This window comes from Leptinotarsa decemlineata, unplaced genomic scaffold (assembly GCF_025532065.1).
Source record: "Leptinotarsa decemlineata unplaced genomic scaffold, Ldec_3_MD MMD2_tig00026354_RagTag_RagTag, whole genome shotgun sequence".
Lineage (NCBI taxonomy): Eukaryota > Metazoa > Arthropoda > Insecta > Coleoptera > Chrysomelidae > Leptinotarsa > Leptinotarsa decemlineata.
In genome coordinates, this window is record NW_027412702.1 from 4,551,610 (window position 1) to 4,567,412 (window position 15,803).

The window sequence follows — 15,803 nt, forward strand, 5'->3', positions numbered from 1 at the left end:
AAAATAAATATATTAACCATTTTAATGTTTCGAAAGATAATTTCTGGGATTTCAATTTCGAGGACAATTTCATTGAAGAGCAATACGAAATGAAATCAACAGTTTTCTTTTTCGATGAAAAATGTGACAGAAAGTAAAAGTAAATATGCATTTTATTATAAAATATGAAATTTCTTGAATGGAATTCATTAATAAAGGAAATAGATTTACAAAAAATGGTGTCCCACAAGGGTCTAGTCTGGGACCACAATGATTTCATGTATAGAATATATTGAATTGATGAAAATTGCCGAACTCAATTTCCTACTAGTGACATATCTCAAACACAGGGCGGCTTAGTCCAGTGAAGTTATTTTAACGAATGGAAAGGGGTACCTATGTAGTAATATTTGTTTCAAAATGTCGGATCGTTTTTCAAATTGGAGCTACACGTCTCCAATCAATGAAATTTCAAAAATGTTACAAACAAATGTGAAGGAAAAAAATTTTTTCAAACTAACAAATACCAACCAACAATTCGACTTTATCTTCAGCAAAGATGTTGATGTGGATACCTCTCCTTTTTCTCTTACATTGATATAGAAAGTGGTTTATTATATTGAGGAGTCAGTGGAAACTAGTGTAGTGTATTTTATAAACAATTAATGTGCAACAGTATCGGAAACTTTGTTTGATGAGAGGCATGTGGATGGACACGTACCTACATCATCGTACATCCTAGAATTGATAGCAGAATTCTGGCAAACTGGAAATGAAGCAGTAGAGATAGCTGGTCTGTATCAATTTGCTATGAACCGTAAATTAGATACCAATTTTCTGATATGTTGCTGACCACTCTAGAGTGAATTCTGAAACATAATAAATGACATCCGTATAAATTTAAAATTCTTCAAAAAATAAATGAAGACAATGATCGCTGTTCACAATTTTGTGGTATGATATCCGAAATTACTATTTTTGAGGTTTGTTTGCTGCTCTCAAATTGATGTTAATTTTTCCACAATATGACTGTTAGTCGATTCAGTTGTCGTAACTAGTCCGAGGCTAATCTAAAAATCTACAATGAGGTAGATTCTTAAAAATAAACGTGCGGACTGGGATTTTTGATATCACATGATTGGGGGATTTTTCTTACCAGACAATTGAAGTGTAGTTACTGATTTAGACTTGTTAGAAAACGACTCATTGCTGATCAAAATCATGGAAAGTGATCATGAGGAACATCCCACATTTCAGTAAAATGGAACTCGGAATGGAACGTTTCATGGTATATGGATTAGAAGGAGGGGATACATCGAGTAGCCCGCGAAATCACTCGATTTATCTCCTCTTGACATCTGATATCGACAATTCATGTCTGAAGTCTTAAAAAAGTTCACGAAATCACATAGCCCGGGAACACTTCAAACAATTATCGTGTTGTACCTAATTTTACTGCGAACATTTTTAACACTGAGTAGGACAACACGTTGAAAATTTGAACTTACAGTGATGGAATTAATGTGCTGATATATTCTCCTGATAACAAAAGTATAGGAATTGAAATATTTCTTATATATCATCATATCATACATACATACGTATGTATGTATCATACATACGGAATACTTGAATTTCAACAAATGAAAACAACTCAACTAAATTTAAATTCATGAATCTTTTTAATCAATTAGTATAAAATTCCACAAGAATTTTTATTGAAATAAAAAAGTCATTGTTTCTAAATTCAAATATCTTGGCCTATTTTGAGATAATGAACATGACATATTTTTCACAAGTTTCAAAATTTGTACAACAAACAAAAATTGAATTGAAATTCACAAACAAAATACCTAATGTTCAATGTCATTTCATATTTTTCATATATTGTGCGCTATTATTTTTCAAATCAAAATTCAATTTACAAAACAATAAAATATACTTAGGAAGCACTAGGAAGCGAAGGTTGTTTAGGTTGTTACAAATTAAAAAAGTCATAGACATAACACGTGCGATTTCGATAAAAAAACTAATTAATTTATAAAGGTTTGGAAAATTACAATATTCTATAAATGAAATCGAGATATGTATAGAGTTTAGTAAGTGTCACGAACGTGTGCACTTTTTATCAAAAAATCACGAAAATAATTTAAAACTTTCTCAGTTCATTCTTCATAAGTCTACCCGGCATTGTAATTTGGTGAGTATCTTTTACAGAGTGAAAAATATCTCCAAAAATCAATTTTAAGCAATCCCTTTAATAGTTTCAGATTATGTAAATTAAACATCTCTGGAATATATATTTGTTTAATAAAGACCGTACATCTATATCCGTATAGTGCCGATCAAAAATATATTACACACCCTGTATACCAGGTAGCGATAAGGAAGTGCCCTATAGGTGATTATCCTCCTACCACCTCAGTTATACCTTCATGAATGAACCATATGTTCCTTCTTTCTCGTCTCTACACGACTACTCTATTTACTACAACGTCAAGCCTGTATCCGGAAAGGGGGCTAGTATTAGTAGTATTTACTCACCCTATTAGAGTCAGCTGAGGAAAAAAGCGGGCAGGTCATTCTTTTATTAGGGAGGGATTTATAAAAATTCCTTGTTGGGGGTGGGCACATTTTTATAAGACGCCGTCAGGGGTGGTATGTGGAAGGTGGGGGCAAGGTCAAGGGTGGGAGAAAAAATGAAAAAATGGCGGGGAAGTTCAAGAGGTGATTCATAAAAAGAGCCAAGGGGTGTAGTGTAGTGTGTGCTCGTTATTTTTTCGGAGGGTGGAATATTTGGACAAGAATTTGAATTGAGGGTGAGTTTTCTGTTGAAAATAAAGTATAGTATATGATCAAAATCGGAATATGCCGTGTAGGTGGAGTACAGTGGTACTCATAATGTATTACATAGAATTCTTCTATGTTCAAAAAACTTCTGAAGATAGTGACCATAAAAGTCCTTGGAATGGAAAAATGTCCACATTTACGTTTCAATTCATGTTTTTAATGATTAATTCCACTGAGCACATATTACATTCATACAATGCTAACGCAATTTGATATTCCAATTGGTCGAATCGACTGAAATTTTTAATCACTATAATTTACGGAACATCTTAGGAAGTTTTGATTTTTCTATACCTAATTCAACTCAGATTTCTAACGGAAGCTTCATTTCATGATCATAAAACTAGATGAAAGTACAATCATATCTGAGAGTGAGGTTCATTTGGTTCAAATTTACTGAAACAAAAAAAATGTTCAGGAAAACTCAACCAAAGTAGCTATAGCATCAAGAATTACATTCAGTTTCCTGAAAGTATTGAATATCCTGCTCATTTCACAAAAGTCAACAGGCTTAATATGATAGGTGATATTATTTCCTTTCAAAAGGTTAAGTTACACAAGGAATCAATATTTTGTTTCGTTTTGAATTCAACTTAATATTTATTAAACAATCAACTGTCATTATCCTAATTCAACGACAACTATAATATCTAAAATAATTTTGTTCTGAGTCCTGAAGATAAGTAGACAGACTTAAATTATGAAATCAGTTTTTCAAGTCTTGGTTGGATGTCAGCGTCGATAGTATCATACAGAGGTTGTACATGCAAATGTAATATCTCAACCTGTACACTTATCTCTGAAATAAAGTAATTTATATCGTTTTAGTAGGAGAATAACAGTTTTTGTCCAATAAACATTCAATTGAATTTAAAAACTACCAAGAGGAAGATCAAACAGTTTGATCAAACAGTTTGATCTTCCTTCTGAAGATGATCATTTGGTGATCGAAACACGTGTCGATGTGTTAAAAAAACGGTTTGCTGTTGAGAAAAAACTCCTGTAATATTTATAGAAAGTGTAATTCCTCATTTTTCATAATGATCACAAAAAATACCTAGCTCAAAAATTAAAATGTAAATTTCGACTCCTTATTATATTGAAAGAATTCCCTGTGACAGAAATTTAATTTTCATGATCGGTCTGTGGGTTATGTCAGGAGATCTATCTGGCCAATACGGCCATCTTACTGACCAAATAACACAAAACTATGGTAGAATCTTGTGAATAGAATGATTCAGGTATCTAAAATTAGTAAGTTGACACCTGCATCCAACGTAACCGGGGGTTCCACCATCTTGATAAATTACATACAGTTTGCATCGTTGCAATTTCCAGTGAGACTACGTAGAAACCTCTAATTGGGTGATTTCTCGGTTATTTCATCTGAAAATATGGTCACCGAGAAGATAATGTCTTGAATTACAGTGGTCATCTAGTCAAGTTTTAACGTACAATTTACTCCCTGTTAGGTCGATGCAAATTAACTCTATGGGTCACTATCATAGTCCTTGTCTCTTAATCTTCGTCTTAATTTTCGTCTCAAGAAAATGTTCAATGTGTATGTTTATGAATTTTAATTTTAGGATTATGATAAAGACTAAGACAATAATGCGCATCTTCTCTGTTCACACTTATGTTTTTTTGTTAACCAGCTATCGCACCCCTATGAACGACAACCCTCAGAAGTCGAAACTTGTGCGAGCTGAGGACTAACGAGGTCTTACCTTTTTAAGTGTGATTCCTAACACGGTTTCGACGATAGCAAGTGAAAATCGAGTGTTCAGCCTGGGGCTTGAACCATCGACTCACACATCGGCTGATTGAGTGAGTGAACAAAGCACCCACGTCGAACCGCCCGGCTACCGACCGATTTACCTGTTATTTCATTTCTTCTTGCTTGTAATGGCTTACAAATACCTGTTGATACATTTGGGTATTGACACCTGTCGGTTGATGTTCTTTGTTTGAAAAAAATGCTATTTTTATGCTAGTAGAGTTTATCATTACACAAAATGATCGCTATAGCAACATATGCGAGACAGACTTGCAAATTTTTCTTGTGGGTATTTGGTAACTGAAATGCATTTTGAAATGCAATTTAGACTTCCCACATGACTGTACTCATGGAATAATACGATTATGAAATTAAAATATACTGGTTGATATTCATGATTCTGTAGATATAGGTACATTCTGAACCACTGAGGAATATAATTATTTTGAAGAAGGAAATATCAATTCGATGCCTTAACAAAATGAGCGTTTCAGTATTTGCACATACAGCCAGGATGCACTTGTGGCACTGATGAACCTAAAAATGACATCACAACTGGTCTGGAAAAGTCCTGAAGAACTGAGGACCCTAGCAGATAGGGATTGATTAACTGTATACTAGATTTCAGGACTCTCAGGTACCAGATACCAGATAATTAAAAATTGATGAGTGTGCAACAAGACACAGACATGCGGGGGGTACCAAAATATTTGGTGCGGTACCTGATTGGGAAAAAGAGTACTGGGACAATATATTCAGGAACTTTCACAGAAAAACCATTATGAAGGGGACGTCCAAGACGAGAACTGAAGAACTCTTTGGCTCAGAATAATTACAGGGCTATTAATTGGACACTGTAAATTGAGGGGACACCTGACAATATAGGGCAGTGTAACGGAGACTCTAGCTGCAAGCAATGCAAAAAACACAAAAAAACTGCCCCTCATGTTTCATGCGAATTTGAGACTCCGGGTCACAGGAAGCAAATAATTTATAGGTAACCTGAATTATGTACAGAAGAATATGACATACATCCAGCAAATAACCTGTACAAGCTAGTTCAGGGAACGAAATTGTTGGAGTGGGTGACATGAAATAGACAGGGGACAGGAAGAAATGGAAGGCAGCCAGGTAGCAGAAAAAAAATGCCAACAGTAGCTCTCGCCATCATTTGTCTCATATCGCAAGTATATTGCCTCATATTGAAATTGGGCTGGCTGCATAAATAGGTCAATAATATATTTCGTAAGATTCAGAAAAGCTCAATTTGGAACAGATATTTGAGACAAGGAATATGAGATCTAAATTGACCCTCATTGTTGAGTCCATCTGGAAATAGTTCAAATATCCGCATTCCTCACATTTTCTTGGTTTGCACGGTAAATCTTCACATACGCATGAAATTACAAACACTTTCTCGTTATCACACGAACTTCTATATTAATATGCTATAGCATGCCGGTTCTCACAATTACCGATGCATCTTTTTCACGTGCATCTTTTACGATTAACCATAAATACTTTACTGAATTGCAGACAGGATTACAAAGGCAAAAACCCGATGGGTTTATGATGGATTGCTTTCGACGAAAATTAACCTCTCTTATAAGAGACAATTAGACATTTGTTCGGTTTTTTACATTTATGAGAGAATGTGGTATTTCTAAAGAAGTCAAATTGTTCGATTATCAATTAAAAATAAAAAAACTGCACGATATCAGTGAAGTACATAATTGAAAAGTGTTGCTGATGACATTCAATTTCGTAATAAATTGGAAAGTTCTTCATTGAGAGCTAATTTTGAAATTTAGATTAATCGTCTTTCAGGGCTAACTGTGATTGAAAAAACTTTTTTATGGTAGCCAATGCATAGCTTTGAAGGTTACAATTATTTGAAATTCAATAATTGATTCAATGGAAATGAATGATGTTCCATAATACATATTGGTTACAAACCTGGTTTTTCATTTTTGCGAAGTATCAAAAAATTTTGTATTGTTATTTCAAATGAAAATTATTTACCAGTGCTGCATAAAAAATCGATCAAATTAACCATATTTGGAAGTTTTATTAGCTAACCTTCGGTGTCATAGAATAAAAAATTCCCTGTTCCGTATTTTTAATAAACAGGCTTTTATTAGTTTCACCTGTATATATGTATGTTTGTTTGTTTGTAACTCCATAATTATCGACATTATCGATTGATCTATTCGCGGGCAGATGGCGCTGTACGCAACCTCCTTGATATAATTCGAACTCACTTTACATGTATTTCTTCATTTGAAAAAAGTTTCTCATTTGTAACCCTCCTTTGCAGCCTGCTGCCTTGGGCTTGGTAGCTAATTTTCAGGCTCCCTCTTCGGAATCGAAAAATATCAATGGTCATTTTTCTAAACAATATACGGCTGATTGATCCCAAAGTATAGATGAAATAAATATAGGCAACACGCTTTTATAGCATACGAAACTAAAAAATGAAAAATACATATAGTTTGAGAAACTAAAAAACACACTTTTGAAGAACATCGAACTGAAAAGTTGAAAATATTTTTTTTAAATAAGCTTAAAACAATAACGAACAAAATATACAAGTATTATTGTGAAAAAAGCGTGGGCGCTTTGTGCCATATTTTTTGTATATCCAGCACCGGTCGCTGTTTTCACGATAATACTAGTATTTTCCGTTAGTTATTATTTCAAGCTTATTGAAAAAAATTAAGTTTTTAGTTCGATGTTCTTTAAAAGCGTGTTTTTTTTTAACTATATTTATTATGAAACATAGTTACGCATCTGCTACGCTCCAGAGGAAATTTTATGCTGAAGAACGTTCTTGTTTATTCTTGCCAGTGGCGTCCGTGCGAGGGTTGCATTGAAAATCGATTTTGATTTCTTCATTATATTCTGAGAGAATCTGTTCTGATATTTTTTCGGTTGAAGGACGGTTTTTGCATAAAAATGAAATTCATTCATATGTATTGTTGTTATGAATTGTATAGTTGCAGATCTTCAAACTTTTCATATAATTTCAACATGTAATTGAATGCTATAATTTCACCAGAACATTTCTCTTGTAAGAAATATTGTTTGAAATTAGATGCATATTTTTTGATGCAAAATACGAACATGGTAGCATACTGTTGGTGAATTAGCTTGGAACATTATTTTGAAGTGAAAAGTGCACCTCAATTTTAATGCTTCATATACAGTATACTCCAAACTGCACTGAATATTTTTAACAGCTTTTCATTTGGATCCTTGTGAAATATAATTCCAGAAACTGTTGTGTATATGTGGTTATTTTTGTGCAGTGTTTGACCATAGTCAAAATAAAGCACTAAATATTTCACGCCCTGTACGTTTCAATGTTTCAATTTTTCAAATTCCTATTGAATAATACCTACTATAGTTCATTTCGTAAATTACTCTTCCAGAAAGATGTGTACCTATTACCAGCGTCATAATTGACAGTCTGTCTCAATATTTGGCACAGTATAATTCGTTTTGAGTGATGTATTATTACAAGCCTTCTGAAAATGGACAATAGCTGATATTTCATATATAAATTCGATGGGGTATCGTAATCATCCACACTATGTTTTGTCTAACACTTAACAAAAATGAACTTCGCCCTTTATTTTCAATATCTAGAATAGTTACCAGTATTTTTTGTTTTTTTTTGTATTTATTTATTTGAAAATGATAAAGACGATTATTATTATTATAATACTTCTATAAAATACGTTGTATGCAAGTATGCATGTTATACCTAAGTCTATCTTTCACTGGAAATGAAAACGTTATTTTATTTCAAGATAACTTCGACAACATAGCTTCATTCATGTTACTTTTCTATTTTTTTCTGTAAATTTTCATTGCAGAGGCTAATCTTTGAGAATATTTTGGTTTTCATCTGCAAAAAAAATAATTTATGAAATATTTGAGAAGCCATTAATCTCTTTCAATATCGATTCGAAATATATCTCCTTTTAAAAGTAAGGAGCATCGAAATTTTGTATGTGTTCCCGAAAATCACGTAAATCTGTAAAATGTTGAGTTGATATACATCTTTACCTCTAGGCATCCGTTATAAATATAATCCAAATTCATTAATACAGTTTATTGTATGTTTTTCTCTATGAAGGGTTTTACAAAAACCGCGACACGTGTTTCGCTATACAATAGCTTTCTCAAGCGTTAATAATTAACGCTATACAATATCTTTCTCAAGCGTTAGTTATGAACGCTTATGAAAGCTATTATAAAGCGTGACTCACGGTAGATGGTAGGTTAAACGTTTCTGGAAAACGCAAAGCATGATTTTTCTGGTAGGCACTGGAGTACTGTATACCCTTTCTTTCAAAACACCCCATAAAAAAAGTCAAGTGGCGTGAGATCGGGTGATCTCGGTGGCCAATCCCACGGCCCTAAACGCCTAAACCAACGATCGTCGAAGAGTTCGTCAAGTTTCCTGGAAACTTCCTGGGTGAAATGAGCTGGCGCTCCGTCCAGTTGAAACCACAAATTCCTATATTCCTCTAAAGTCAAATTTTCAAGAAAATCGGTTACAGTCGTCCTTAATATTTGGAGATATCTCTCTGCATTCAGTGTGTCTTCATGAATAAAAAAGCTAATTTTATTGTTCTTCAGAATACAGAAAACATTCAGGTCAAATTTTTCTTGAAAACCCATTTCTTTTGTAAGATGAGGATTATGATAAGCTCAAAAATGTTTATTCCTTCTATTGAAAATACCATCCCTCGTAAATTTTGTTTCGTCGCTCCAAATTATTTTTGACAAAAATTCCCGATCTTTCTGTGTATGAATCAAAAGGGATTCACAAAAATGCATTTTACGTTCGAAGTCTTCTGCTTTTAGAGCTTGAACTTTGGTAAATTTATACGGATGCATTCCGTGATTTTTCAAAATTTGTTGTACTGAAGCATGTGATCCTAAATCTTTTTCTGCACTGCGAATGGAAGCTTCTGGACATGCATAAAAATATGCCAAAACGTTAATAGTATTGTCCTCATTTGAAGTAACAGGTTTTGGTAATGTTGAAGGCGCTTTTAACATGGAGCCATAGTTAAGGAAATTATTTTGTAATCTTACAAACTTCCTTTCGTTCATTGGTGTTAATTCAGGATACATTTGGTTGAATTTTCTACAAGTTCTGGCAATGATTTGATCACACTGTCCGTGTATAATAAATAACTTCATAAGAACTTCGTTTGAATAATCGATATTTGCATTCATTTTGGAAGATGATTCGAAACACCGTTGATAACTCTTTGTAAATCACCTATAAAAGTAACCGAACTTCTATAAGCTTGATAATTCCACTGCTACCTAAATCCAAATTATAAAAAAAAATGTTTCCAGAAGAAGCGATTCTATTGAGAAAACTTGACGATTTAGGTATAGGGACATGTATATCATCTTGAAGCATTTTTCACCATCTTTCAATTTACCGAGTAATATACAGGGGGTTTCATTTGAAAAAATGAACTTTTATGCACAATGGAAATAATAGTAATTTTAGCACGCCCTGTATGATATGGAGTCGATTTCTTGGTGTCCAAACTATCATCAAAATATCAACTTTTCATGAATTGAGAGTACTGATGTACTTAATTTCAATTAAGGCTATGTTTTGGACCATATTTAGCACAATTTATTTTTTATCTCTAAAACAGATAGAGATAGGTATAGGACATTATTAACAAAAAAGTATTAAAATACCAGAGCGATTACAAAAATGTATTAACATATGGAGTGTTCCATTAAAAAAAATTAAGTTGCTAGGACTTTTTGATGGAAGTGGCAACGCCGCAATGCTGAAAATATTTTAGATCGATAGAACAGGTAAGAAAATGTGAGAGGTGAAATTTTCAGAAAAATCATGCTTTGCGTTTTCCAGAAACGTCTAACCTACCATCGACCGTGAGTCACGCTGTATATTAATGAGTTTTAATATGGATTTTCGTCAAGTATCGGCCTATTCAATTATTCCAAATTTATTGTCTTTCCAATTCGCCGTTGGTTGATAATCCTTCTCGATAAATGCATCAGATGGTTTACCAAATAATCATAGTGATAATCAAAAATAAAACTGAAACCAGTAAAAATTTAACTTTTCATTTTAGTTGGCAGTAGGAGTGTTTTTATATTTTTGGGTGTTCTCCATGTTGAAGTTTCGCCAAGAAAAAGTTGAAACATGATAATTCAGTTCTCTTCCCAGTAAACATTGTCTCGATCATAAATTGTTGGCTGAATAGTGAAATTGAAGTTTTACCTTCTGTACTATTCGTATAGAAGTATGTAATTCTAGGAATCGAAACTTCCGTGAAAGAAATTATAGGTAGTATGTACCTAAATCAATGAAAAAATCGATTATTTTTAGATAAAGTATATATGGTCTCAACAACAGTCCTGACGGGAGACATATGGTGTTTTTGATATTTGAAATATATCAACTAGAAAATAATGTTTTTTCTTTTCTCAATAATAAGTGATACCTTAAAACTTGAGAATAACATCATTAAACAAATGTTGGATAATGTATAAGTTCAAAAAGAGTATTAATTCTTCATTGTACTATCTTACAATTGTTTTCATACAAGCACTTTATACACAAGAACAATTAACTTCTGAGACACCTTTTCCACCTATGTATAGGTACTAGCTGCCTATTTAATCTATTAAATTCAGATCGTTAGAGTGAATAACATCGTTTTATTATTATTATTCTTTTATTACCAACTTGTTTTTTGTAGTGTTGAGTTAATGAACTGATTTTATATTTAACTATGAATCATAAGTTATTTTGTTTTTTTATATAAAATTGTATGACTGAGTTACTCTTTCAAAGTCTCTCGATATTTTCCTATATTCAACGGAAAAACAGAACAGATTTCAGTTCATCAAGTGTGGTCTGTTGTTTCTGTATTTTTTTATTTTGTTTATCTATTTCATTATTTATCACGATTACCAACGTAATGGATTACTAATAAATAAAATGCAAATAAAATATAATAACGGCTACTTAATTTAAATTTTTTCTTTTCAGGAACTCATGATTTTTTTTGTAAAATGCTGTTGTGTCATTGAATAGCTGCCAAATATATTATTCTCTTCTGATAATTGTTAAATGGATATATCAATTATGACAGTTAATTATATCAATTTAGGATTACTTCAAAGGCATACAACTCAGCAATCATGAAATTCGTAAAGTTGCTGTAATGTACACATGTACTCTATACAATCTTGAGAAATTAGGATAATGAAATTGGAAGAAATTCCAATTTCGTAATCACAACTCCCTGAATTTGAAATACCTTATTCAAATATTTCAAGTATGTTCGACATATTTTTCACACCTCATGTGAGAATTAGATATCTATCCTGTCGGAAACTAATTATTCAAAGTCATTTTCAAAAATATTCAGTAACAATGAAAAATAAACTAAAATATTTCAAAGTATGTAAAATGTTATTAAGGATAATAACTTATGATGCACTGTTTGGAACCTTTGGTGTAGTAATGAATATTACTGGAGTTTTTTCTCAACACCAAATCGTTATTTTCAACACCTCGACACGTGTTTCGATCACCAAGTGATCATCTTCAGAAAACTTTTTTGGTCTTCCTCTTTGAAGATGATCACTTGGTGATCGAAACACGTGTCCAGGTGTTAAAAATAACGATTTGGTGTTGGGAAAAAACTCCAGTAATATTCAAGGATAATGAAGCTCATGAAGTGGTTAAAATGCGTTTTCCTTCGAAAACATTTTCTATCTGATTTCTTTACATACTACTTCCTAATCTCTCAAGAAAATATTTTCAATTAATTGAAAGTCACATATCTCTCTCTTTAAAAATGAATAATTTTAGGTTTCATTTACCGAAAATTCGGAAAAATAGTCCATAACCAGAATATTAACCACGCAGTATGAAGATTTTTGGTGTTTCAGAGCCGTAACCAAATATCGAACATATTTAGTTACTTGAAGTTTGCGCCATCTTTCAACGAGATTTCGAAGTAACTATATTATGCTCAGGGATTCTTCTCAATGATCGGCATCGGATATTTTCTGAATGCTGTTACTTCACAAAATTATAACACACACTTATACAGGATATTCATAAAAACCAAATTCCAAAACAAAGCAATCTAGCCATTCCCTTAAAATGAATCATATCATCATTGTAGCTACTGAATATTAATATTGTGAGTACTTAGAAATGAAATATATCCGTTTACAAATCGTGAAGCATTTTACTTTTTTCACAGATCACTGAATAGGAGAACTAAAAGAGTTTAAGACCACTATGTTTTTCTAATCTCTTGATTGAGCAATATAACACTTCACATTTCAAGTATATTAAATGATGTATTTCCAATCGTATGATTGATTTGAAAAAACATTTTCAATATTTGAGCGTTTCGGTCAGTTTGAGTCGTCATTGGGACATGAATTGTTTTCATAGTATTTTGATGTAGTGCTATTATTGAACATCATTTATATTGGAAAAATCCTTCACAATATATTTGTGATAATGAAGAAACTTGCTATTTAGTTACCATACACCGGAACCCTTTTTGCTCGACAAAAAATCTTTGGTACTGGTGGGTGGGAAAAATAATTTCATTAAATAATGAGAAAAATAAATGATGATATGACATATACCACCCATATTCAAGTGACCATTTTCAACTAATATCAAACAATCAATTTGAGAATGAATTTCTTCAGCATCACTTCTAATAAAAACTATCAAACCAATTGGGCGTTCCCAGAAAAAAAGAGTATTAAAATTATTATTCAACACAAGAAATCTGCTCATGAACAATTTATTAATCCATCATAAAAATGTCAATTAAATGATATAGATATAGAAATAAAATACTTTGTCTAATTTCCACTTACTTAATGTATTGATATTAATAGGACTATATCATTTAATTGAAGATGAATTTCCACAAAATAAATAAGTCATCAATATCACAAAAAAATGTCAATGATTGAGTAAACTGCTTCGAAAAATATATAAATATAATTTCACTGAACATACTATGATCAAATCAATTTCTTTTCAAATGAACCACGGAACTGTTAGTAATTCGATTAGTTATCTTATCTTCTTGAGAAAGCTTATAAAGCGTATGAATCAAAATGAAAAATTTTGATTTCAAAACCTGAATCAAATGAATCAACATCTTATGACTGAAATATTATACTTCAATATTCATTGTAAATTTGACTTAAATTTTGTATTTCTGATTTTTTGTTTAAATTATTATTATGTTTACAAATAAAATTGAACAAATATTCATGAATTTTGTTTATAAGATCAATATTGAATGTTGCTCTAATTAAATCCCTGAAGTATTTCAGGAATAAATGTATTTTGGTAAAAATTCGAAAAGAAATATTAAAATTTGAAATATTTCCAGCTGAATTTTCCAAAATGTGAAGTTTCAATAATGAATGAATATAATATGTATTAATTGGAATCCCAGTGTATGAAAAGATTACAACAAAAGTGACCAATATATTTTTTACATTTATATCTGAAAAGAAGAATTTCCAATCATGTTCGCCCACAGGCAGAGTCATGATCATTTCAGCCTCGATGAAATTATTCCAACTTCCCTTTACCATTTCTCGATAGTTTATCGCAATATTAAGAACAGGAACATACTTTATTCTTCTTGAAATTTGCGTGGACTGACGAAACATGAAAGTTAAGAAAGGAAGAAATGAAATTTGAAGAAATGTCAACAACTGTGTGAAATTTTATACAATACATATCATAGACAAACCCTGTACAATCATGATCAAGCATCATTTGAAGATACTCGGGGAAATCATATAAAAAATAAGTAAATATTTTCGAGAATTTTTTTCCGTCACAAGAAAGCACATTTTTATAAATGAATCAATACAATCATTACCGTCATGAGAAATGTTACACCCCGTATGAACGCATCACGAAAACATTTCACGCATAAAAAACCCAAACAAACCATGTGCATCTTGCACCCTAACTCACCCTCACACCAGTCCCAAACTGGCACACGCTGTCCACTCTAACCTAAGTCCGATATAAAAACTCCCTCGCAACTTGCCGATACTCTCCTGAAAGTGGTGGGGCGCGCGAAAAAATAACAAGGAGCAATTTTTTCTCAACCCCCTTGGTGGGGATAGACATCGCTACTCCTTACGAGCCAACGCATGCGTGCCGTTAAGATGAAATTCTAAGGTGTCTCCGTTCTCTGTCTAACGCGTTCTTCTTGTGTAAATACTTCTCGCTTTCAACCCTTGCAAACGTTTCCTTTCTCGCTTGGAAATATTAAACTTGCATATTTAGGTCTTTGTCTTATTTCGCGACTATTTTTCCTCGGTCTCTTTCATATACATTGCACTTGTATAAGTCTATCTCCGTCGACGAGATTTTACCCTTATATTCTTAGTAACAAGGCGTCGCTTTTAGACGCTGGACGTCTTTTGGAGACGACGACGTGTTTCTTAGTTATCTACGGACTTTCTTATAGCTAGGACGCGTCGGGACGCTCACATTTGAAACGCGAAGTGTCGGTTTTAACTTGAAAAAAAAATTTTTATCTGGAGAAATTTGATCAAACACATCGGAGGATATCTTATACTATTTCCTGGAGTTTTACTGAATAATCGAGTGATTTTATCCGACAATTTCTTTTCGAAATTTTTGGCGCGAACTTGTGTTACAAAAAGTTTGCTCAGGTGGTTGTTCATTGGGCTAGTGCAATATTTTAAGTCAGAATATGTGAGTTTCTTTCTTTATTTCACTGAAAACCAGCGTGAGTTACAAGTATTTAGATATTATCGTGAAATGTGTTTCTGTACCTGTCGATAAAGATATAAATGACTTCATTGATCACTTTCGTTATTGAATTTGGAATTGTTCAATCAGAGTCATCTAACATATAAACGATGTTTACAGAAGATTTTCAAAAATAATAAAATTCCAGAATATTTCCATCAAAAATATTTATATAGCTCTTTTTCACAACATAATAAAATTTTCATCATCCGTAAAATGAAAATGTATTCCTAAAAGAGTACAAAAAGTGAATCATGAAAAGTTATCAGTACCTATTATATCCTGTCAACACTCTGTTGACAGTTCACTAGACATTTTTCATGCTGTTGT

General features: G+C 32.3%; 1 protein-coding gene across 1 annotated transcript in view; it reads left to right on the forward strand.

Annotated features, from left to right (window-relative positions):
• The window catches only part of LOC111502719 (uncharacterized), a 157,860-nt gene that overhangs the window by 14,940 nt on the left and 127,117 nt on the right, over nucleotides 1-15,803 (forward strand).